Source organism: Heptranchias perlo, chromosome 1 (assembly GCF_035084215.1).
Source record: "Heptranchias perlo isolate sHepPer1 chromosome 1, sHepPer1.hap1, whole genome shotgun sequence".
In the NCBI taxonomy this organism is placed as follows: domain Eukaryota; kingdom Metazoa; phylum Chordata; class Chondrichthyes; order Hexanchiformes; family Hexanchidae; genus Heptranchias; species Heptranchias perlo.
In genome coordinates, this window is record NC_090325.1 from 193,880,868 (window position 1) to 193,906,886 (window position 26,019).

At 43.8% G+C, this 26,019-nt stretch overlaps 1 protein-coding gene across 1 annotated transcript in view; it reads right to left on the minus strand.

Annotated features, from left to right (window-relative positions):
* Nucleotides 1-1,713: 1,713 nt before the first annotated feature.
* Nucleotides 1,714-26,019, minus strand: part of LOC137330584 (uncharacterized protein C4orf54 homolog) — a 30,525-nt gene continuing 6,219 nt past the window's right edge. Inside the window, exon 2 of the mRNA XM_067994507.1 lies at nucleotides 1,714-6,955. The gene's annotated coding sequence lies outside the window, so the exon portion shown is untranslated. The remainder of the gene's footprint in view (nucleotides 6,956-26,019) is intronic.

Genomic DNA, 26,019 nt, shown 5'->3' on the forward strand with positions numbered 1-26,019 from the left:
TCTTCTTTCAGTTTACAGTATAACGTGTTAATTCCACAAACACCTGCTCTAAATTCTAGTACAGATGATCCCAAGCAACACGGCTTGGTACATTCAATATAACTTTCAGGCTGACCCGAACTGACATCTACATTCTTCTTTTAACTGATTTAGCTACACTGGAAAGAACCTACAACTGGGATCTTGTTGGGTCTCACTAAGCCTACAGATACTTTATTTTCTGTTATGCACTGCAGTTACATCAGTTGGTTTCAACCAAAGACCGAAATGATGTTGGTTGAGGGATAAATATCGGCCAGGACACTGAGTAGTCCTCTGCTCTTCTCCGAAATAGTGGCCATTGGATCTACTATGTCAACCTGTGAGAGCAGCCGGGACCTTGGTTTAACGTCTCATCCGAAAGACGGCACCTCCGATAATCCAGCACTCCCTCAGTACTGCACTGGGAGTATCAGCCTCGATCTTGTGCTCAAGTCTCTGGAGTGGGGACTTAAACGGACAACCTTCTGACTCGGAGGTGAGAGTGAGCCACGGCTGACACCTTTGCTGAGATACAGATTGCATTTCAATGCCAAAGCTAGTCTTCAAGTATTTATCCAATTCCCTTTTGAAAGTTACTATTGAATCTACTTCCACCGCCCTTTCAGGCAGTGCATTCCAGATCATAACAACTCGCTGCTTAAAAAAATGTCTCCTCATTGCCCCTCTGGCTCTTTTGCCAATTACTTTAAATTTCTGACCCTTTTGCTGGTGGAAACAGTTTCTCCTTATTTACTCTATCAAGTCCCTTCATGATTTTGAACGTCTCTATTAAATCTCCCCGGAACCTTTTCTGCGAACAATCCCAGCTTCTCTAGTCTCTTCATGTAACTGAAGTAAGGTTTTCTATTTTACATGTGTTATGCGGTTTGGTCCACTTCCTGTTGGAACCTGGCATCATGCTGGGACCTGTGTGGGAATTCCTCTACGTTTAACAGCTGAGTAATTGCAAAGTACGTAATTATTTAACATCTTTGTGAGTCTTCAGCCTCTCCAATCTGTGAGCTAGATTCACCATTGTGCATTTGGGGGGTGAATTTCCGGGGCGGGGTTGGGAGGGAGAAGAAGAGGTTGCCTTGCACGTCTGCTGTAAGTTTGGCGGAAGAGCCGTAGAAAAAACGACGTAAACGTAAAACCCCCACGAACGTTCACGCCCTATAGGTTAATTTGCAAGAAGAGGCACAGGTTCACCCATCACCCCTGTGCTCATTGACCTACATTGGCTCCCAGTCCGGGAACACCTCGATTTTAAAATTCTCATCCTTGTGTTCAAATCCCTCCATGGCCTCGCCCCTTCCTACCTTTGTAACCTCCTCCAGCCCTACAACCTTCCGAGATCTCTGCGCTCCTCCAATTCTTGCCTCTTGCACCTCCACCATTGGTGGCCGTGCCTTCAGCTGCCTAGGCCCTAAGCTCTGGAATTCCCTCCCTAAACCTCTCTCTCCTCCTTTAAGACGCTCTTTAAAACCTACCTCTTTGACCAAGCTTTTGGTCACCTGTCCTAATATCTCCTTATGTGGCTCGGTGTCAAATTTTGTTTGATAATCGTTCCTGTGAAGCGCCTTGGGATGTTTTACTATGTTAAAGTTGCTATATAAATGAAAGTTGTTGTTGAGCTGAAACTGATGCACCAAGAGAATGTCTGAAGAGAAAAGCTAAACTACGTGCAATTGGTCACTGGAAAATTACATAATCTTTATTAGGCAAATCCAATACATACATAAAATTGGCTCGCACATTGTTTCCATACGTGGCATTATAAAGAAATAAGAAACAGTCCTTCATGTATTAACACTGTTAAAAAATACTTTTCCCTTTGTGCAACACTTGGCTAGTGCAATTTCCTGATATATAACAGTACCTTTACATTACTTTACCCTTCGTTTTGAGGTTCCTCTCCAAGCTCATTTCTATCCGTTCCACATTCTTCTCCCTTTTTGGTAATAACTTCCTCTTCAATTTCACCTGCATCCCAACATCTGCTCAATGCTTACTTTCAACTAACAATTCCTCCTTTGAATTGGTTTCTTTCTTCACGTCCAAGGAGGTGCAGTCATGACTTCAGTTATCCTGCAGCATGGGACCTCTTCCTTACACTTTTGTCAATCACAACTCGCACAGTCTTCACGCGCACTCTCACACTCTTCCCTTTGCAATTGCACACTTCACACGCTGAAACAGTGTAAACACCAGACAATGTGGAGCTCTAACAGTGTGAAAGTAGGTTCACCGTAGAAGGCAAACATTACAAAATTCAGGGGGGCTAGCGTACATAACACGGTCTACTCAGGGAAGCATTATCAACATGTACTTAATAGTTTTTTTTTAAAAAGTAATTATTCAATGAAAAAGCCTGTAGTACCAACCAAGGCGATGGAAAAGAAGAAAAAAAAATAAAAAGACTATATGGCAGTTTTTACAAAGAGTTTGTAACCTTAGCAGCTTGTGAACCTTGGCGCACAGTTAACATTTCTTAACAAATATTGCAATACTTGAAGCCAGACATAAACAGTGCATGCAGCAGCAGATTGCTTGCCCCCTCCTCACTCAACTGTCAGTGTTGGTATTTGAGTTAGTTGCCCTATCGCATTACAAATGTTTAGATTTGGTATCAATATACATCGAAGGGAATGCTCTAATATTAAGGCTAAAAAATCTCTGTGGAATACAAGCTATTGAACAGATCTTTTCCTTTGAGAAGTTGTTTTAATTTTTAATGTTTCAACCCCTCACCTCCAGATAAACCTTCATAATCACTTCAGGCCCGAGAAAATCTAGGGGAGGTTTTCCTAGTCCTGTGGCTAGGTGTACTGGATTTCCTGTACGGGGGTGGGGGGGAAAGTCAGCACAGAAAAATCAGGTGGGTCGCCTGTAAGGGAGCCCGCACAATTTTCTCTCTATTTAAAGCAATCAACGAAAAATTGGGTGGGCTTCCAAGAGGTATGTGCTCCAACCCGTCTGATTTTCCTGTATTTGCTACACACAGCCGATCCAATAGACCCAGGAAAATCTCCCCTTTTGTCTCCGCTGACAACAAGGAACTTATCTGCTTTGTTTAGACTCCCAAACTGCTGAAAACCTGAATGCGCCTGGCATTTCCCTTTTGCATCAATTCTTTCAGAAAACACAAAAAATGTTACAGCAATACTTCTCCATCAAAAAAAAAATCCAGGCTTTACAGGAATTTATGCGGATATGAAACATGAATATGTCTAAGCCCTTATGTTCCCCATGCTTGGCACAAATGTCATCCTCAGTCAAGATACACAAAACTATTAGCTTGTCCTGTGTTATAGTGCTGGGTTTCTGTTGGGGGGAGAAAACAGTACAGTTGAGGAGGTTCGTGCTGTTCATGGTAAGGCTTATCAGTGCTGAGAGAGAGAGCAATTTCCCTCTTTCCCATCAACTTTCATCAGCGACTGTTCCCAAGTCGGGGATGGCCTGAGTTTATGCAGAGATTGACTGTTTTCGATCCAAAATTAACGTGCTGCTCATGAAACTATTGGACTCTGGTCTCCATGAGATCAGGGGCGTACTTTCCGACTGGTGAAGTTTAGCTACAGAATGCTTGATGCACTTGTACTTCAATGTTCTGTGCACTCAGACTTTAGCTTGTCTAAAACAATGCTAAGTGCTCGGCCCTGAAACTTTCCTAATCAGGAAAATATACGCCCTGGTCTGATACATAAAACGTACAAGTCTGGAAATTACATGGAATGTCGGTGATGTTATCATACAAATGTCTAACATGCTTGTCATGACATTCTTCTCTCTGCTATTTTAACGGGGCACTAACCCGTTTATTTTAAATTGATTTAACACCTGTTAAGACAGGGTACAGAGAAATTTGATACAAGGGCATTAAACATTTTGTATGATAACACTGTTGACTGTCATTTCCGAACTATGTTCTTTTATAGTGAGGATGCTCACCTTCTAATGAATGGCAAAGACCTTCAGTTCCCTACCCCCCCTCCCATCCCCAATGTTTCCTCTCCTTTACAGCTCCTTCTGGGCCAGGACTGGTTTATTTTCAGAATGCTGCTCTTTGGTTGACTTCCAAAAGACACAGGACACCTCATCTGATTTCCCCTCCCCCTGCGGAGAGATACCCAGCCATCAGTCTGCAGCTCCCTGCACAACACGGTTCATATTAGAAGCTGAATGGAGTGGGGTATCGGACCTCAGTACTCCCGCGCCACGGGGTTCATGCATACGAGCACTTAGTTTTCCTAGTTTGCACTGCCGGCGAAATTCCCGTCCGCCAGGAGCGTGCAATGTGAAAATGTGCACTTTTTGGGTTATAATCATACAGCACAGAAAGAGGCCATTCGGCCCATCGTGCTTGTGCCGGCTCTTTGAAAGAGCAATCCCATTGGACCCATTCCTCTGCTCTTTCCCCGCAGCCCTGCAAATTTTTCCCCTTCAAGTATTTATCCAATTCCCTTTTGAAAGTTACTATTGAATCTGCTTCCACCGCCCTTTCAGGCAGTGCATTCCAGATCATTACAACTCGCTGCGTAAAAAAATTCTCCTCATCTCCTCTCTGGTTCTTTTGCCAATTACCTTAAATCTGTGTCCTCTGGTTACCGACCCTCATGCCAATGGAAACAGTTTCTCCTTATTTACTCTATCAAAACCATTCATGATTTTGAACACCTCTATTAAATCTCCTCTTAACCTTCTCTGCTCTAAGGAGAACAACCGCAGCTTTTCCACGGAACTGAAGTCCACATCCCTGGTACAATTCTGGTAAATCTCCTCTGGGTTAGCCAGATGTTTGCCAATATTAAACTTAGATTTTGAACTGTTGGAAAAATTTCCTAGGTGGTCAAGCTGATCACCTGAAAACCTTTGAAAATTCGTCGTCATCCTACACAGGGCCATTTGCTTGATGGGCACTTCTGGCACAGAGTTTGTGCTTCCAGGAAACGCTAGTTGGGAAAATCAGTTCAACAAACTAATGGAAAATCGGCAGCTCTGGGCTGAGGTTTCCTGACAAACGGAACTCCCTCCCTTTGAATGTCGGGAATGTCTGATCTAAGGGAAATCAGCCCAGATGTTAAATAATGAAACTGCTTCGTACCAACTCAAACTGCGCAGTGTAACTGGTGTGTCAATAGCACGTTAAAAGCTGTTGTCCCATCCCAATTTCTGCCTCTCAGCGTAGCCGTACAGCAGCTGCCATTAACACCACCATTGGGGCAAGAACAGCATGCTTGGGAACTCTAATCACCGTGCCTACACAAAGGAGCAAAGCTACAGCTGGACAATGCTGTGTGGATCCGATTTCTGAATACTTTGAACTATCCGTCTCAAAAAAAAGTAAGACACCGCCCTTTTGATTCACAAGGCGTGTAACAGGTTATCTATCTCCCTGTACTTTAGAAGTGCAAACGGTATGAACAGAAACCCTGAGAAATGCTGTAAACAGGGATGGCTCCGTATTTGACATAGCACCAGGACATCCTCTAACAGGCCAGAGAGGATCACACACACACCAGCAACTAATTCTATGGGCCAACACCTACATTCATACTTTACAGAACTGTGTTATGTAATTAACCCGAGGTACACCAGTGATTTGTGCCCTATTCTGATTGAAAGCATTGCTTTGAATTCCCGATCTAGGGTAACAATTTGAATGCAGATTTCTATCAGTCGATGGTAGCTGGGTGTGATTTGAGAGCGCTAATTTTATGAAATCACACTTCCAGCGGGGGTGTTGACCGCACGGGTGCATTCCGCGCAAGTTTCCATACGTTAATTTTAATGGACGGAAATTCACGAGGACTATGACCGGAATATCCCGATACGTGCGCCCGGAGCGTGAAGCTCCCTGCTGGGAGTGCGATTCATAAAATTGGCCCCATAATGTAGAAAAGACAGAATGCTATGGGCAGAAAGCTATGAAATAAAACACAGAGGGCTACAATTTGCTATCATTATTATTATTATTGCGGGTAATGTCCACTACATCTTTCATATATGTGTAAGGGACCCATGTCTAGTACTAGTTAACGTGTATGCGCGCTCAAACTGGGTGACTGTTGAAGAACGAACACTGAACGCTTCAAGGAAACATCTGCTTTACTTTACGCAAGTCTTTGCTTAAAAAATAAGCACTGTCAAACTAAATCACTATTATACGATTAGATATTGCAATTGCAAACAGTCACGATATCATGAGTAAACAGTCATCTAGTTTTATGAAGAGTCAGAGAGCTCTAATCAAATATTTTGTAATAATCTAAAATCAGACGAAATATTCCGTAGGTTAGACACTGCTTTTTTGCACAGCCCCAGTACTAGAGACTGCTACATGGTTTGAACCTTTAATCAAAGTTTGAACAGTTGAGGTATGGATCTGGTGGAATTGCTATGAATTTGATAACTTTATCCTTCACTGAATTAACCTATTTCACACAGTTTATTATAGAGAGAAAGTAAGGGCTTGACTGCAATAATATTTTCTTGAGTGCTCTGGCATCGCAAATTCAAAACGTGCACAAATTCAGGCAGGGTCACTTTGAATTGTTGCTAGATGCCTTAAGGTATAACATTAGCTTATCTGTGACTCACTGCAATATATACCCTTTGATGATGAAAGTGCTGTTATGCACGGTGTTCACTACAATGACAAACCAGTCACCATTTTTAATACCGATGACTTATAGCACAGTCATCCACAGTGTTGTCAGTAGTTAAATAAAAGGGCATTGAATGCTCTTGCATAAAATAATATTTGTACATGCTTCCCAAAAAAAATGGCGCTTGTTTTTTTTTTGAACAGTAAAGCAATTATATTAAACACACATAACTACATTTGAGAACAGGAAAATACTAAGGAAGTTTTAAGTAGATGTTTTGCATTGCAAAGCAGTCTTCTTACAACATTCTTCATCGTCATCTCCTCCTAAATAAACATAGATAATATCAGAATTAGTCTCATATATTGCATTACTGTATCTAAAGAGTTTTATATTTGACAATTCATTTTAACCCTTGTAAATGGAAGGAAACAGACTAGTTATATGGTAATTAGAGAAAGTACATCGATAGTATAGAATCATGGAATCTTACAGCACAGAAAGAGGCTATTCGGCCCATCGTGCCTGTGCTGGGTCTTTGAAAGACTTATCCAATTAGTCTCACTCCCCTGCTCTTTCCCCATAGCCCTGCAAATTTTTCCTTTTACGAGTATGTATCCAATTCCCTTTTGAAAGTTACTATTAAATCTGCTTCCACCGCCCTTTCAAGCAGTGCATTCCAGATCATAATAACTCGCTGCGTAAAAACATTTCTCTTCATCTCGACTCTGGTTCCCAACCCTCCTGCCAGTGGCAACAGTAACTTCATATTTACTCTATCAAAACCCGTCAGAATTTTGAATGAGTATTAAATCTCCCCTTAACCTTCTCTGCTCTAAGGAGAACAATCCCAGCTTCTCCAGTCTCTCCACATAACTGAAGTCCCTCATCCCTCGTACCATTCTAGTAAATCTCCTCTGCACCCTCTCCAAAAACCTTGACATCCTTCCTAAAGTGCGGTGCCCAGAATTGGACACAATACTCCAGCTAAGGCCTGACCAGTGATTTATAAAGGGTTTAGCATAACTTCCTTGCTTTTGTACTCTATGCCTCTATTTATAAAGCCCAGGATCCCATATGCTTTTTTTCCCCAACAGCCTCATCAACTTGTCCTGCCACCGTCAAAGATTTGTGTATACTTGATAATTTGTTTTTCCTTTTCTTTGGGGGGGGTGGAATTTATCTAGAAATTTCTCCTTTTTCATTTTCTCCAATGATTTTTGAACTTTTCGATCGTTTCTTTGGTTTGTTGGGACTTGATGAGACTTGAAATCCCTGCCTTGCTCTACAGCTATCTTTAACCGTGATCAACAAGAGGAATGACCTTTATGTGTTTTACTAGGAAGCTGAGTAACTCCATTAAATAGTGAGCTGTCATCAGCATGTGGGAAGGCACTATCTGGCAGAGGCACTGGTTCCCATGGCAAAGTAAACAAAGCTCATTCTGTCACTGACAGCAGATAAAGATAGCCTCGATGGGCATTTGAATGCATTAACAAAGGTTTCACTTCTTACAGCCTGTAGCCCGACTGCTCCTGATCTTTGGCCGCCCGGGGCAGGGGGTGGGCAAGTCAGAGGACCTCCTCACGGGTCTGCTCCTGGGCCTTGGCCGTCCACAGGTCCAGGACGGACGCGGCCCCGTGGGGAGGTTGTGGGTTCGCACCGGCTGCCTCTCTTCCGCAGCCTTGCCAATGCCCGGGTGACCCTGGGGAAGGAGCACACGGTGTCCTTCGGTCTGCTCGAGGCCTTCCGCGACCGGTGGGCACCACAGGGGCTGGAGTGGGTAGTGGGCAATATTATTATTTAAGTTTCCTTTGTTTTATGGTTTAGTTCCTTATTAGAGGTGCCCCTCTAAAAAGGGGGCACTCTTGTAAGGTTTTTTTTGTTTGATGACACTGGAGCAACCCAGTCTTTCCCCATGGCTTTATTGGAAAAGGCTGCTGAAATTTGAGGAGGCGGATTTTCAACTTGCCACCTGGATTTAAAATTGATCTTGCAGGTTGTCCGCTTGTTATAGAAACCATTCGATTTTCATTTCCACAATATAACAGATAGCCGATCTGCAACGCTAGTTTTACGCCCAGGCAGCAAGTTGAAAATCTACCCTAAGGAGTCTAAAAGCATCAGTGAAAAGTAGTTGAGCTGAAGCAACTTAAATATAGCCTAACCTCCTCCAGCTCTACAACCTTCCGAGATCTCTGCGCTCCCCCAATTCCAGACTCTTGCGCATCCCCGATTTTCATCACTCCACCATTGGCAGCCGTGCCTTCAGCTGCCTAGGCCCTAAGCTCCGGAATTCCCTCTCTAAACCTCTCCGCCTCTCTCTCCTCCTTTAAGACGCTCCTTAAAACCTACCTCTTTGACCAAGCTTTTGGTCACCTGTCCTAATATCTCCTTAAGTGGCTCGGTGTCAATTTTTGTCTGATTAACACTCCAGTGAAGCACCTTAGGATGCTTTTACTATGTTAAAGGTGCTATATAAATGTAAGCTGTTGTTGGTGATGACACTGTTGAAATAAAATGCAACCAAATTTAATACCGTAAAACTGGTAAGTTTATGCGCTTAGTGTGTTTCACCCTGGCAGCAGTAGTTGCGGTGGCTGGCTGCTGGTTGTCGGTGGAAGCCTCTTGGGACTGGGATCGCTCTGCGCCTTTTGTGTCTAGCAGACCAAGACATGGACCTGTAACTGGTGGCACCAAATCTGCTCGAAGTGGAAGGGGCAAGGGTGGGAGGTCAGAGGCGGTGTCGCCCGGAGAGGCACTCTGATCCATGCTCACTCCAGCCATGCCCTGTCGTCGGTCAGTCCTTTAGCGCGAGTCCTGGCTAGTGTAGCAATGGGATTCTGGGCAGCAGTGAGGTATATGAATTCTTGAGTACCGACTCTCTCCCATCTAATACCTCAGCGTGTTGAAATTAGAGATGACAGCCCACTCTACACTTAAGCCCAAGGCCTCCATACCAGCAAGTCCAAGCATTCACGAGAGATACTTGCAGCGTGTAAGGGACCACTGTCATGGGGGTAGGGCTCAGCTGTGGGTCTCTGAAGCTGCCAGACACTCCACGACGGGCAATCCCAATTGAACAGAGGTGACTAGTGAACTCTTCTACAGGTGCTGCTGGATCTTGCAGGATTCTTAGGGCAGACCCTAGCTCCTCTGGGCTTCCAGAAGGAAACCATAGGCCTCTCCGAGGCGGTGTCGCCCCCCCACCCCGTCCCAATCGCAAGACCCCCCCCCAACCGGGTTCCGGCCTCGGCAGCCGATCCTGCCACTCATTTGCTGTCGGCAGGCGGCCTCCGGGGTCACGTGATTTTTCCATCGCTTCCCGCCCGGAACAGGTGGGAAGTCTGCCGAAGGGATTTAAATTAGGCCGTGGGCATTAAAATACTCCGGGTCTCATTACTGAAACAGGGGGTGAGTCTCTAACCCACACCTCTACTCACCCGCCCAAAACCATCCCGCGGGTAAAATCGGGCTTTATTACTTCACAGTAAATCAGCAAACAAGGAACAGATGAGATAAATGGAAATTGGTGATAAGCACATTCAGATCGCAAGACAGAGTGGGAGAAGTTTGGAGTAATCTGGCATGCAAGGTAACACGATACAAAAACACAAGGCTCATTCAAAATACTACGAGATGCCTTGATGGAAGATTGAATCTATTAGAGGGATGAGTTTGATGAGCTGATGGCCTCACCCAGGGGACATCTTTATGATTAAAAAGAAATACATCTAAAAGTATATTGTACCTATTTTGATGCATTTTCTTCCAGCACCACCCATCATTCTTGGTTGCCAGGTCACCTGGTCCTGGATTATTACTTACTTAGGTGTCAGCCGTGGCTTAGTGGGTAGCACTCTTTGCCTCTGAGTCAGATGGTTGTGGAGTTCAAAGCCCCACTCCAGAGACTTGAGCACATAATCTAGGCTGACCCTCCCAGCGCAGTACTACATTGTCGGAGGTGCCATCTTTCGGATGGGACATTAAACCAAGGCCTCGTCTAGCCCTCTCAGCTGGATGTGAAAGATCACATGGTACTATTTCGGAGAAGAGCAGGGCAGTTCTCCCTGGTGTGCTGGCTGGGAAGAATATTTATCCCTCAACCAACGTAACTAAATAAAAACAGATTATCTAGTCATTATCACGTTGCTGTTTGTGGGACCTTGCTCTGCGCAAATTGGCTGCTGCATTTCCTACATTATAACAGTGACTACACTTCAAAAGAATTTCACTGGCTGTAAAGTGCTATATAAATGCAAGTTCTTTCTTTCTTCACATTTGAACTGACCTCTATAAAGTATGCATGAGCAGCCCTGAGAAGACCTGCCCTCTCAATTTCCCTATGGGCCCATTGGTGTCTCTCTCTGACAGCACAAACCAAGATCAGCAGTTGGCTGCACAGTCTGTTGGAGCACCAAAATAAACAGGTTTCTACTAAAGTGCTATACAGCATTTTGCATTCTTCGTTGTAAAATAATAACAAACACTTAAAATGAATAGGATAATGCGATGCAGTTTGCTTGACTGTAGCACACAATGTCACAGTAGCAGAATGTGAATTCTACTCATGTTACCTACATTACAACAGTGACTACACTTCAAAAATACTTCATTGACTGCAAAGCGCTTTGGGACATCCTGAGGTCATGAAAGGCACTATATAAATGCAAGTTCTTTCTTGCCGATCTCAGCTGTGCTATATTGGAGAACAGCTGAGGGAGTGCTGCACTGTCGGAGGTGCCGTCTTTTGGATGAGATGTTAAACTGAGGCCCCGTCTGCCTTCTCAGGTGGACGTAAAAGATCCGATTTTACATCCAAAGATTTCAAAGAAGAGCAGGGGAGTTCTCCCCAGTGTCCCGGCCAACATTTACCCCTCAACCAACATCACCAAAACAAATTATCTGGTCATTGTCACATTGCTGTTTTGTGGGACCTTGCTGTGCGCAAACTGGCTACCGCGTTGTCTACATTACAAAAGTGAAAACACTTCATAAGTAATTCATTGGCTGTAAAGTGCTTTGGGACGTCCTGAGGTCGTGAAAGGTGCTATATAAATACAAGTTCTTTGCTTCTTTCTTTATTACTCTTATCTACTTATCATAGAAACAACAGCACAGGGAGGAGCCATTTGGCTCATCATGTCGATGTTAATGTTAGCTCTTTAATCAGACAGCTATTTACTCAAATTTATCGATCTGGTCTTTCCCTGTATCTTATAGAGAAATTGCAGCACAGTTTCAAGTTTGGACACATCGTGCCTGTGCTGTGGCTAACTCTCGATCTGGAGCTACATATTTAGATATCTTAATTAAATTACCTTAGTAATTGTAACCGTACAATATGACAACACTTTCAACATTTGATCAACCATCGCACCTAATTATTTTTCCTTCCCTACCTTTTGTTACGATATAGGGGGGGTTTAAACTAACTTGGCAGGGGGATGGGATACAGAGTGGAGCTACAATAGGGGGTGATGTGCAGCCAAATATAGAGAAAAAAACAAGTCAGCTTGGAAGACAGGGCAAATATGTGAGGGCAAGGCTGGATGGCATCTATTTTAATGCAAGGAGTCTTGCGAATAAGGTGGATGAACTGAAGGTGTTGATAAACACATGGGAGTATGATATTGTTGCTGTCACAGAGACATGGTTGAGGGAGGGGCAAGACTGGCAGCTCAATATTCCGGGGTACAGAATCTTCAGGCGAGACAGAGGGGGAGGTATAAGAGGAGGGGGGGTCGCAATATTAATTAAAGAATCAATTACTGCCATAAGGAGGGATGATATATTCGCAGGTTCCTCTAATGAGGCCATATGGGTGGAGCTTAAAAACAAAAAGGGGGCAAGCACTTTGATGGGAGTGTACTATAGGCCCCCAAACAGTCAGGGGGAGATAGAGGAACAGATATGTAGGCAAATCTCAGAAAATTGTGCAAATAATAGGGTAATAATAGTGGGGGATTTCAACTTCCCCAATATTATAGAATCATAGAATCATAGAAGTTACAACATGGAAACAGGCCCTTCGGCCCAACATGTCCATGTCGCCCAGTTTATACCACTAAGCTAGTCCCAATTGCCTGCACTTGGCCCATATCCCTCGATACCCATCTTCCCCATGTAACTGTCCAAATGCTTTTTAAAAGACAAAATTGTACCCGCCTCTACTACTGCCTCTGGCAGCTCGTTCCAGACACTCACCACCCTTTGAGTGAAAAAATTGCCCCTCTGGATCCTTTTGTATCTCTCCCCTCTCACCTTAAATCTGTGCCCCCTCGTTATAGACTCCCCTACCTTTGGGAAAAGATTTTGACTATCGACCTTATCTATGCCCCTCATTATTTTATAGACTTCTATAAGATCACCCCTTAACCTCCTACTCTCCAGGGAATAAAGTCCCAGTCTGTCTAACCTCTCCCTGTAAGTCAAACCATCAAGTCCCGGTAGCATCCTAGTAAATCTTTTCTGCACTCTTTCTAGTTTAATAATATCCTTTCTATAATAGGGTGACCAGAACTGTACACAGTACTCCAAGTGTGGCCTCACCAATGCCCTGTACAACTTCAACAAGACATCCCAACTCCTGCATTCAATGTTCTGACCAATGAAACCAAGCATGCTGAATGCCTTCTTCACCACCCTATCCACCTGTGACTCCACTTTCAAGGAGCTATGAATCTGTACTCCTAGATCTCTTTGTTCTATAACTCTCCCCAACGCCCTACCATTAACGGAGTAGGTCCTGGCCCGATTCGATCTACCAAAATGCATCACCTCACATTTATCTAAATTAAACTCCATCTGCCATTCATCGGCCCACTGGCCCAATTTATCAAGATCCCGTTGCAATCCTAAATAACCTTCTTCACTGTCCACAATGCCACCAATCTTGGTGTCATCTGCAAACTTACTAACCATGCCTCCTAAATTCTCATCCAAATCATTAATATAAATAACAAATAACAGCGGACCCAGCACCGATCCCTGAGGCACACCGCTGGACACAGGCATCCAGTTTGAAAAACAACCCTCGACAACCACTCTCTGTCTTCTGTCGTCAAGCCAATTTTGTATCCAATTGGCTACCTCACCTTGGATCCCATGAGATTTAACCTTATGTAACAACCTACCATGCGGTACCTTGTCAAATGCTTTGCTGAAGTCCATGTAGACCACGTCTACTGCACAGCCCTCATCTATCTTCTTGGTTACCCCTTCAAAAAACTCAATCAAATTCGTGAGACATGATTTTCCTCTCACAAAACCATGCTGACTGTTCCTAATTAGTCCCTGCCTCTCCAAATGCCTGTAGATTCTGTCCCTCAGAATACCCTCTAACAACTTACCCACTACAGATGTCAGGCTCACTGGTCTGTAGTTCCCAGGCTTTTCCCTGCCGCCCTTCTTAAACAAAGGCACAACATTTGCTACCCTCCAATCTTCAGGCACCTCACCTGTAGCGGTGGATGATTCAAATATCTCTGCTAGGGGACCCGCAATTTCCTCCCTAACCTCCCATAACGTCCTGGGATACATTTCATCAGGTCCCGGAGATTTATCTACCTTGATGCGCGTTAAGACTTCCAGCACCTCCCTCTCTGTAATATGTACACTCCTCAAGACATCACTATTTATTTCCCCAAGTTCCCTAACATCCATGCCTTTCTCAACCGTAAATACTGGGATACTCAGAGTGTAAAAGGCTTAGAGGGTACAAAATTCTTAACGTGCATCCAGGAGAGCTTTTTGAGCCAGCATGTAGAAAGTCCTACAAGAGAGGGGGCGGTACTGGACCTAATTCTAGGGAATGTGGCCGGCCAAGTGGAAGAAGTGCTAGTAGGTGAGCACTTTGGTGACAGTGACCATAATTTGGTGAGATTTAAGGTGGTCATGGAAAAGGACAGGGAGGGGCCGGAAATAAAGGTTCTAAATTGGGGGAAGGCCGATTTTAATAGGATAAGGCAGGATCTGGCCAAAATGGACTGGGATCAGCTGCTTGTAGGAAAATCCGCATCGGAGCAATGGGAGTCTTTCAGAAGGGAGATTGAGACCATACAATGGCAACATGTTCCCGTAAAGGTCAAGGGTGGTTCCAAGAACTCCAGGGAACCTTGGATGTCAGGGGATATACGAGAATGGATTAGGAAAAAAAGGAGGGCTTTTGGCAGATACAAAAGGCTAAAGACGGAGGAAGCCCTAGAGGAGTACAAAAAGTGCAGGGGGATACTTAAAAAAGAAATTAGGAGATCAAGGAGGGGCCATGAAATAACATTGGCGAGCAAAATAAAGGAAAATCCTAAGATGTTTTATAAGTATATTAAGGGTAAGAGGATGACTAGGGAAAAAATAGGGCCCATTAGGGACAAAAATGGCAATCTGTGTGTGGAGCCGGCAGATGTAGGAGGGGTTCTAAATGAATTTTTTGCATCTGTTTTCACTATGGAGAAGGACGATGTAGACATAGAAATACGGCAGGGGGACTGTGATATACTCGAACATATTAACATCGAGCGGGAGGAGGTATTGGCGGTTTTAGCAGGCCTAAAAATGGATAAATCCCCAGGCCCGGACGAAATGTATCCCAGGCTACTGTGTGAGGCAAAGGAGGAGATTGCGGGGGCTCTGACACATATATTCAGAACCTCTCTGGCCACAGGGGATGTGCCAGAGGACTGGAGAACCGCTAATGTAATACCATTATTCAAGAAGGGGAGTAGGGAAAAACCGGGGAACTACAGGCCAGTGAGCCTAACATCAGTGGTAGGAAAATTATTGGAAAAAATTCTGAAGGACAAAATTAGTCTCCACTTGGAGAAGCAAGGATTAATCAGGGATAGTCAACATGGCTTTGTCAAGGGAAGATCATGTCTGACTAATTTGATTGAATTTTTTGAGGGGGTGACTAGGCGTGTGGATGAGGGTAACGCAGTGGATGTGGTATACATGGATTTCAGTAAGGCCTTCGATAAAGTCCCCCACAGGAGACTGGTCAAGAAGGTACGAGCCCATGGAATCCAGGGTGCCTTGGCACTTTGGATACAAAACTGGCTTAGTGGCAGAAGGCAGAGGGTGATGGTCGAAGGTTGTTTTTGTGACTGGAAGCCTGTGGCCAGTGGGGTACCACAGGGATCGGTGCTGGGTCCCTTGCTGTTTGTGGTCTACATTAATGACTTGGATATGAATGTAAAAGGTATGATCAGTAAGTTCGCTGATGATACAAAAATTGGTAGGGTGGTAAATAGCGAGGAGGATAGCCTCAGTCTGCAGGACGATATAGATGGGTTGGTCAGATGGGCGGAACAGTGGCAAATGGAATTTAACCCGGAAAAGTGCGAGGTGATGCACTTTGGAGGGACTAACAAGGCAAGGGAATACACAATGAATGGGAGGACCCTAGGCAAGACAGAGGGTCAGAGGGATCTTGGTGTGCAAGTTCACAGATCCCTGAAGGCGGCGGAACAGGTAGATAAGGTGGTAAAGAAGGCATATGGGATACTTGCCTTTATTAGCCGAGGCATAGAATATAAGAGCAAGGTTATGATGGAGCTGTATAAAACACTGGTTAGGCCACAGCTGGAGTACTGTGTGCAGTTCTGGTCGCCACACTACAGGAAGGATGTGATCGCTTTGGAGAGGGTGCAGAGGAGATTCACCAGGATGTTACCAGGGCTGGAGCGCTTCAGCTATGAAGAGAGACTGGGAAGATTGGGTTTGTTTTCCTTGGAGCAGAGGAGGCTGAGGGGGGACATAATTGAGGTGTACAAAATTATGAGGGGCACAGATAGGATGGATACTAAGGAGCTTTTTCCCTTCGTTGAGGGTTCTATAACAAGGGGACATAGATTCAAGGTAAAAGGCGGGAGGTTTAGAGGGGATTTGAGAAAGAACTTTTTCACCCAGAGGGTGGTTGGAGTCTGGAACTCACTGCCTGAAAGGGTTGTGGAGGCAGGAACCCTCACAACATTCAAGAAGCATTTGGATGAGCACTTGAAATGCCATAGCATACAAGGCTACGGACCAAATGCTGGAATATGGGATTAGAGTAGACAGGGCTGATGGCCGGCGCGGACACGATGGGCCGAAGGGCCTCAATCCGTGCTGTATAACTCTATGACTCTATATCCCTCATCACGGTAATCCTACTTACTATTTTTAGCACCAATACATATTAACTTGCACTTTCCAATATCATCTGCCATTCAGGTGCCCAGTTGCTAAGTGTCTGCACATTTCTTGACAACTTCCTGCTCCTCACAACATCCTGCTTTTCCAGACAACTAAAGTCTAAATCTGTGGATGACATAAAGGTGTGCGGAAAAGTAGAATGTTTCAAGGAGATGGCTATCATTCAAAGAAAGTACCGCCATTAAACGATGAGGGAGGAGAATGGAAAAAATAAGCTTTCCGTTTTAGCAAATTTAAGGTGATGTGTATTGATGAAAATATTACACCAGAGAATCTCATTTTTAAAACTGTAGCTGGAAAATATGTGCCAGTGCCAGCCGTGGCTCAGTGGGTAGCACACTTGTCTCTGAGTCAGAAGGTTGTGGATTCGAGTCTCACTCCAGAGACTTGAGCACATAATCTAGGTTGGCACTCCCTGTGCCAGTTCCGAGGGAGTGCTGCACAGTCGGAGGTGCCGTCTTTCGGACGAGATGTTAAACCGAGGCCCCGTCTGCCCCCTCAGGTGGATGTGAAAGATCCCATGGCACTATTTCGAAAAAGAGCAGGGGAATTCTCCCCGTTGTCCTGGCCAATAGCTATCCAACAACCAACATCACTAAAAACAGATTCTCTGATCATTATCACATTGCTGTTTGTGGGACCTTGCTGGGTGCAAATTGGCTGCTGCGTTTCCTACATTACATCAGTGACTACACTTCAAAAAGTACTTAATTGGCTGTAAAGCGCTTTGGAATGTCCTGAGGTCATGAAAGGCGCTATATAAATACAAGTCTTTCTTTAATTGATCAAATCTTTTATGTGTCATATTGTACAGCTGAGACTGCCAGTAAAAATGTTTGAATGCTACCTCTCTCTCCCCCTTTAAGACGCTCCCTAAAACCTACCTCTTTGACCAAGCTTTTGGTCACCTGTCCTAATATCTTCTTATGTTGCTCGGTATCAAATTTTGTTTGATAATCGCTCCTGTGAAGTGGCTTGGGACGTTTTACTACCTTAAAGGTGCTATATAAATGCAAGTAGTTGTTGTGATTAAGGAAGGCTTCTTCAGCCTGGTTGTTGGGAGTGCAGCAAGTGTCAGCTACTTGTGGCACAGTGCTGTAGTAACCTCAGTGAACGAGACCGTAAGCAGTGTATGCTTGCCACATGGATGCTCACACTGCAGCTAGGGGACTCCTGGCTAACAAAAGGATGGAAAGCTTTGAGGTATAGCTTTGACTCACTTTGAGAAGTAACGTTAAAGTTGAGAGAATTGATAAGCAAGGTGCGAGTAACAATGGGTAGTGCCTCACTCATGCTCCTCAGCTGCCTCAGGTACAGCCCCCTCCTCCCACTGTGCCCAGGTAGCTTATCTCAATTGCAGCACGACTGCGGCCCATACTACAAGAGGGATTGCAGTGGCTCATAAATAAGTATCTCTCTGCGCGCTTCAGCAGACCGACGTAAACGCCCCACCAAGATCGCAAAGGAAGCTCCTGAGACTGATGGTGATGAAACTGGACTGTGTGCAGAGTCTGTGGCAGTCCTAAGTGAGCACCAAGTCCAGATTAAGTGTCAGTGGAACACACTTTTGACCTCTTGAGAAAGGGGCGGAAACTTTCAACTTTGGGGGGGGGCAGGGGTGGGCGTAAAACGGGCAGTAGCGCATTGACCACCCATTACACACTCCACCCGACTGTAGTTAATGGGCATGAAAATAAGGTGGGGTGTATAACGGGTGGCCAATCCACTACTGCCTGTTTTACAACCCCATCGTAATTGAAAGTTCTGCCCAAGGTCTCAAGATGCTCCTTGGATAGATGCTCGTGGATCAGAGACGGAGTGTGTTCTGCTTCCCCAGAAGTATTTGGAGGGTCCCACAGCTGCCAACCCTGGTACACTTCCAGGGTCCACAGCATGTAGTAGATTAGGACATGAAGGTTTGAGAAGGGCTTACAAAAGGACACAGGACCACAGAGCACAGCAGTGTATGTGTGTGTATATACATACACACTTCCAGCCACACACAGTAAATTAATCTCACCCATTCACCTGACTGCACCCATTTCATTACATTACACATATAAAGCTTTGCAAATGAATACATATAATGCCCTAGTCAGACTGCACCTTCAATACTACATCCTGATACGGACACCAAGATCTCGGCCGGCAGGAGTACTGTGGAGCAGGGAGGGGCATTCCTGCTCCTCCTGCCTCCGTGTTAAAAGTTTTTTTTTCTAAAATTTTTTAGTTACGATTTTGGTGACACCCACTGATTAGACCACATGCAGAGGATAGTATGGCATTTCCCAGGGTCACTTGATGAATATAAATTTTCTTTTGAAATTCAAGATGGCAACAGGGTTTGGAGAAACTTCAGAAACTCAGTCAACTAGTGGCCAGAGCGTGCAATTACATTGTGACAGTTGACATAGCAAAACTGAATAGGAAATGGTGACATAGCAATTTACAATATTTAAGTGTTGAGAAGAAAGCTTGACCAAAAATTGTGACAATGGGAAGCAAGGTTTGTGGATAGGAAATGCACACCCTTGGCAAGATTTTAAATGTCGATAACAGGACAAAGAGATTTCAAGACAGCAAACTAATTTTCCCTTTTATGTGTCAGTTATAACTTGCTTGAAGATCTCTTTTATGATTTACAACTTGAACCCTTTAGTTAGATTACTGGCTTGCAATCACTCACGGATACCCATTACAGACAATGCTCATTCCAATTAATATAATTTTACTTTTATTTCAAAAGCAGGTGTTCAACATTTTGCTTAAGTAATATTTTGATTCAAAATCACCATCTGAAATGACAGCTTGACACAAGGCAGTTATAAATTAAGTAGGTCAGACAACTTCCTAAACCACAATAGCAAATCTTACAGTTCATGAATGCTATCTGAAGAAAAACCTTGCATTTATATAGCGCCTTTCACATCCTCAGGATATTCCAAATGCTGGCCTTTATCTCAAGGGGGCTGGGAACTATGCTTCAATTGTACAGAGCCCTGGTGGGGGAGTCCTGGACAAGGGGGGCATAACCTTAAAATTAGAGCTAGGCCGTTCAAGGGTGATGTCAGGAAGCACTTCTTCACACAAAGGGTAGTGGAAATCTGAAACGCTCTTCCCCCAAAAACTGTTGAGGCTGGGGGTCAATTGAAAATTTCAAAACTGAGATAGATAGATTTCTGTTGGGTATTAAAGGTTACAGAATCAAGGTGGGTAAATGGAGTTGAGATACAGATCAGCCATGATCTAATTGAATGGTGGGACAGGCTCGTGGGGCTGAATGGCCTCCTCCTGTTCCTATGTTTCTACGTGTGCTTTGAGAACCCCGAAAGACTCCCGTGGAATACTGCAAGCACCTCCTTCTGTTCTTTAAAATTCTGGTTGTTTCTTTTTATTAGTCTCCTCAATTAAATATGAAAAACTGGCAAATACACCATCATTATTAAGCTGTATCTACAAGTAGAATTTTAACATTATAATTATAACACAGTGATCTACAACTTTGTTTTGCTTGTCAACTGCTTGCTTGGCACAGCTTCAAAAGTACATAATATTAGAAAGGGCAAGTAGCTTAGAGTTATTTACAGCAGCACAACAACCTAAGTTTGATTTTATTTTTGGATTATTTACAATAAACTCCATCGCTTTCCACCACCAAAACAAAAGCATTGGGCCAAATCTTGCTGGAAAAATAACGGCATGTTAACGACACACGCCGTTATTAACGTGCAAATCGGCCAGCAGGTTCAGGGGATTGAGAGACACACAGTGAGTTGCCAATCTCCAGAACTTGCTGGTCGATTTACGCCGCTCCTCCGTTTGCTTCACACAAGCGGCATCTCACCCTCAACCTCCCCGTTATTTTTAAGAACTTGCTGGATTTGCACATTCGTTGATCATTGAACTCGCCGCAGAGAGTTAGGGCTGGTAATTAAGAGCATAAGTAGCCTTTTAACAATGTGATAATTATTAATGCAATGCCAATCAATCTCTCTGGACCAGAAAGGGAACAATTTAAACTGTTCAGTCTCATTCCTGCAGGTAGTAAATTCTTTAGCGATTAAAAAAAAATTTTAATTAACATTTTTTCTTACTTTTCCTTTGTCTCTTTTCTCTCTCTTAATCCAAACTTTCTTTCCCTCTCTTTATTTCTCTTTCTGTACCTGAATTGACTCTAATTCATCCTATTTCCTTCTCCGTCGTTCCTCTGTTTCTTTCTCAATTCTTAAACCTCACCGGTTGAGGAGACAGACTATCGGTCCTGTCGTACACTAAGGTCCTGGATGCCCTGTTTTCCTCGCCGCGCCGTTACCAACTCGCACTTCCAGCAAGTTACAGCGCACAAAAAATTTTGAACTTAAGGGTGAGGGAAAAAAGTCTAACTAATGGGGTACGTCGCGAGATGCCCACCCTAACAAGATCCGGCCCACTGTAATATTTTCTATGACATACCACTATCAGGCAAAGTAGGTATTGTTAATACAAATTAACCTAGTACTATACTGACTAGGTTACAAATAAATCAGGAATCATTGTAGCAATCCGCTATTTATAAAGATAAAAGTTTTGAATGTGTCATACTTCAGTTGTCACTGTTCAATCTGTCAAAAAACACAAGAAAACTATAAAAAGGGCAGCCATATCACGCTGAAGGTGTTAATTTGCAAGCTCCTGCCAAAGTACGAGTGCAAGTTGTTGTTTCACGTTGCTTTCTTCTGATCCTGAGCTATAAATTTACAAACTGCAAACTTCCCTCATCTGAGGCGATTAAACTCTACTTTACCTCAGGCTTCTGCTTATTTGCAGCAATTAGGCTTTAAAGGGACAAAGTTGCACCATAGCAGCATCTGTCGTGCTACATGGAATATCGCTCCCGTCATTATACATCATCTGTCTTATCACGACCAATACGATGGGAGATTATCTAGTTTTATATATAATAGTTACATAACTATACATTACCTGGTTATAATACTCCTGGCACTATAAAAGAGCATATCTTACAGCTCACCATATGCTAAGTCAGTGGAGATCTGCTGAGCATTATAAATTCTACTGCTGTACAAAGATCCTTCACCAAAGTATTGTGCTATCTGACTCAGCATTGTGCAGCTGTTGTACAGATTGGTAACATGCAATGGAGAGAGTAATGAGATACAGGAAAGTCACAGAGCAGCATATTTCATGCCATTATTACACTTGACTTAGGTTGTTGCTAAAGCTGACAACAACAATTTAATAGCGCATTTAATTTAGATTTAGATTAAATGCAGATGTTTCACTCGTGGCTGTTGGATATTGAGATGGATTATAAAATGAGGTGGAAAGCTTGGCTGAAGATATGGTTTTTGAGATTTTTGTTAAGGTATAAAAAGAAGTGGAGAGATGAAGAGATCTAGGATGAATATTCTGGGCAGACTGTCGCAAATAGTTTTAGTGACGATGGTTGGGGGATAAATATTGGCCAGGATGGGTTATGGGAAGGAAAGATGAAAGAATCATAGAATGTTCCAGCAGTAAAACAGATTGTTTGGTTCGTCAAATCTGAGCCCGTGTTTTATCTCCGTGAGCCGTCTAACCTGATCCCCTCTCCTGCTCACTCCCCCCGTGCCCTTTTATATTTCTCTCCTTCAAACAACTACCCAATTCCTTTTTAAAGGAATTTATGGACTCTAGTTCAGCAATAGCTTGTGGCAGAGAATTCCACATTCTAACCACCCAGTGTAAGGAACTTTCTATTAACCTCCCTTTTAATTCTTATTTTTGTGCTTCTCTTAACTGTGTGCCTTTTTGTTACCATCTCGTTGACCAGTAGAAACAGTCTATCACTATTCACCTCGTCATAACCTTGAAGATCTCTATCAGGTCTCCCCTTAATCTTCTCGGTACTAGTGGGAAAGTCCTAACTTTTCAAGTTTCTCTACATAACTGAAATCTTTCATCTCTGCTAGCCCTGCACCTTTTCCATTGCCTTTACTTCCTTCCTATAATGGGATGCCCAGAACTACGCACAATACTCCAGCTGCAGTCCGAATAGGAACTTGTACAAGTTACATAGAAATTACAGCACAGAAACAGGCCATTCAAACCAACGGGTCCATGCTGGTGTTTATGCTCCACAGGAGCCTCCTCCCTCCCTACTTCATCTCACCCTATCAGCATATCCTTCTATTCCTTTCTCCCTCATGTGTTTATCTAGCTTCCCCTTAAATGCATCTATGCTATTCACCTCAACTACTCCAAGTTCCACATACTAACCACTCTCTCGATAAAGAGGTTTCTCCTGAATTCCTTATTGGATTTATTAATCTCTATCTTATATTTGTGAGGGAGTTTGGACTCCCCCACAAATGGAAACATTTTCTCTACTTCTTCCCTATCAAACCCCGTCAAAATTTTAAAGACCTCTATTAGTTCAACGTTACCTTCTTTGCTTTCATATTCTATGCGTCTAGAATCAAAACCAAGGATTCTGTTTGCCTTTTAAATCTGGAACTCTCTCCCCCAAAAAGTTGTTGAGGCTGGGGGTCAATTGAAAATTTCAAAGCTGAGATTGATAGATTTTTGTTGGGTAAGGGTATTAAGGGTTACGGAACCAAGGCGGGTAGATGGAATTAAGATACAGATCAGCCATAATCTAATTGAATGGTGGAACAGGCTCGAGGGGCCGAATGGCCTACTCCTGTTCCTATGTTCCTTTTGTACTGGCCTTATCTATATGGGCTATCACTTTTAATCTCCTGTGCATCTGCACACCAAGATCCATCTGCTCTTCTACTCCATTTAGAATCTTACCATTTCAGGTGTACTTTCTTGCCCATTCTTACGTCCAAAATGTATTACTTCACAATTTTCTATATTGAACTGCATCTGACACATACATACCTGCCCAACCTGCTAGCCTATTTATGTCCTCATTCAGCCTTTTTCAATCCTTGTCACAATTTGGCACACCTCCCAATTTGATATCGCCAACAAGCTCTGATTTTGTTGTAGCTTCTCTTCTCCACCCATTTTCCAAGCGATTTTTTTTCCCTGTCTCACATACCGTTTTTCACTGACTGAGAGCCTATTGACTCTGCAATGTCTCAAAGGCAGCGCAGTAACATAACAAGTCAGTTAAGATATTCAACTCATACAACGCATCAAGTCCCGTTCTCCCATCACCCCCTGTGCTCGCTGACCTACGTTGGCTCCCGGTCCGGCAACACCTCAATTTTAAAATTCTCATCCTTGTTTTCAAATCTCTCCATGGCCTCGCCCCCTCCCTATCTCTGTAACCTCCTCCAGCCCTACAACCCTCCGAGATCTCTGCGCTCCTCCAATTCTGGCTTCTTGTGCATCCCCGATTTTCATTGTTCCACCACTGGCGGCCGTGCCTTCAGCTGCCTGGGCCCTAAGCTCTGGAATTCCCTCCCTAAACCTCAACGCCTCTCTCTCCTCCTTTAAGATGATCCTTAAAACATACCCCTTTGGCTAAGCTTTTGGTCACCTGTCCTAATATCTCCTTATGAGGTTCGGTGTCAAACTGCACTTGATAACATTCCTAGAGTACCATGGAACATTTACTATGTTAAAGGCGCTATATAAATGCAAGTTGTTGTTGTTGTAATATGAGGTAAGAGTGATAAGTTTACAAGGTTTTTAACTTAACTACTCTATGGGGAACTCCAAGGAAGTTGGATTTCACCTTCAAGAAAAAAACTCAGAATCATACAGTATGGAAGGAGGCCAGTCAGCCCATCGTGCCTGTGAAAGAGCTTTCCAATTAGTCCCATTCCCCTGCTCTTTCCCCATAGTTCTGCAAATATTCAAGTATTTATCCAATTCCCTTTTGAAAGTTACTATTGAATCTGCTTCCACCGCCCTTTCAGGCAGTGCATTCCAGATCATAATAACTCGCTGCGTTAAAAAATTCCTCCTCATCTCCCCTTTGCTTCTTTTGCCAATAATCTTAAATCTGTGTCCTCTGGTTACTGACCCTCCTGTCAGTGGAAACAGTTTCTCCCTATCTACTCTTATCAAAACCCCTCATAATCTTGAACACCTCTATTAAATCTCTCTGCTCTAAGGAGAACAAACCCAGCTTCTCCAGTCTCTGCACATAACTGAAGTCCCTCATCCCTGGTACCATTCTAGTAAATCTCCACTACACCCTCTCTAAGGCCTTGCCATCATTCCTAAAGTGTTGTGCCCAGAATTGGTCATAATACTCCAGCTGAGGCCTTGCCAGCGATTATTCAATCCTGGTTCTGTGCTGAATTAGCTGATCTAAATGCTACAATCTTAAAGGGGGTGCAGGAACAGAGAAACCTGGGGGTGCATGTACACAAATCTTTGAAGGTGGCAGGACAAGTTGATAAGTCTGTTAAAAAAGCATACGGGATCCTTGGCTTTATAAACAGAGGCGTAGTGTATAAAAGCGAGGAAATTATGCTAAACCTTTATAAAAAAGTCACTGGTCAGGCCTCAGCTGGAGTATTGTGTGTGTGTGTGGCTAATGGTTGAGGGCAGGTTCGAGTTTGGTTATGATGACTTTGCAGTGAAAGGCACTTGCTTGTGCACACTGGAGCGGTTTATTATTTTGGTTGTGTAACGGGCTTTTGGCGGGCACTGATTGCACACTGCTGCTTGTTGTTACCACGTGAGACTCGAGCCAGTTGGGGAGGGCTGGAAATTTGCCAGCCTCTACCAGTTGGAACTTGGGGGGGGGGGGGGGGTGAAGAGACTATCCCAGGGGGGCCTCATGTGGGCCATCGGTGGACAGAGCATTTTTGTGAGTTAAGGAGGAGCACTCCTGTTCTTACTGACCGCACAAAAATAAAACTTTAAAATATTTTTGTAAGTGAGCGGCCCCCCACCCTGTATTAAATTGGATAGCCCGGTGGTGAAGAATACTAGAGCCTGGTCTTCAGTTGCTTCCAAGCCTTTATTCGCAGAGATCCCCCTTTCACACACCACACCCTAGATAAGCTCTCATATAAAAAGGATACAAGAGAGTCTCCAATTGATACCCACCACCTGAATACAATTAACACTCATTGATATAAATCACATAATACAATTAACACCCCCCACCATCCCTTTAAGGTCCACTGCTTAGGCTTGCTCGACACCAGCACAAATGAGTGGAATGTCGCCAATGCACACTCCGCTCATCTGGACTTCAAAATTGCACTGCAGCAACTCGCCAAGGCTT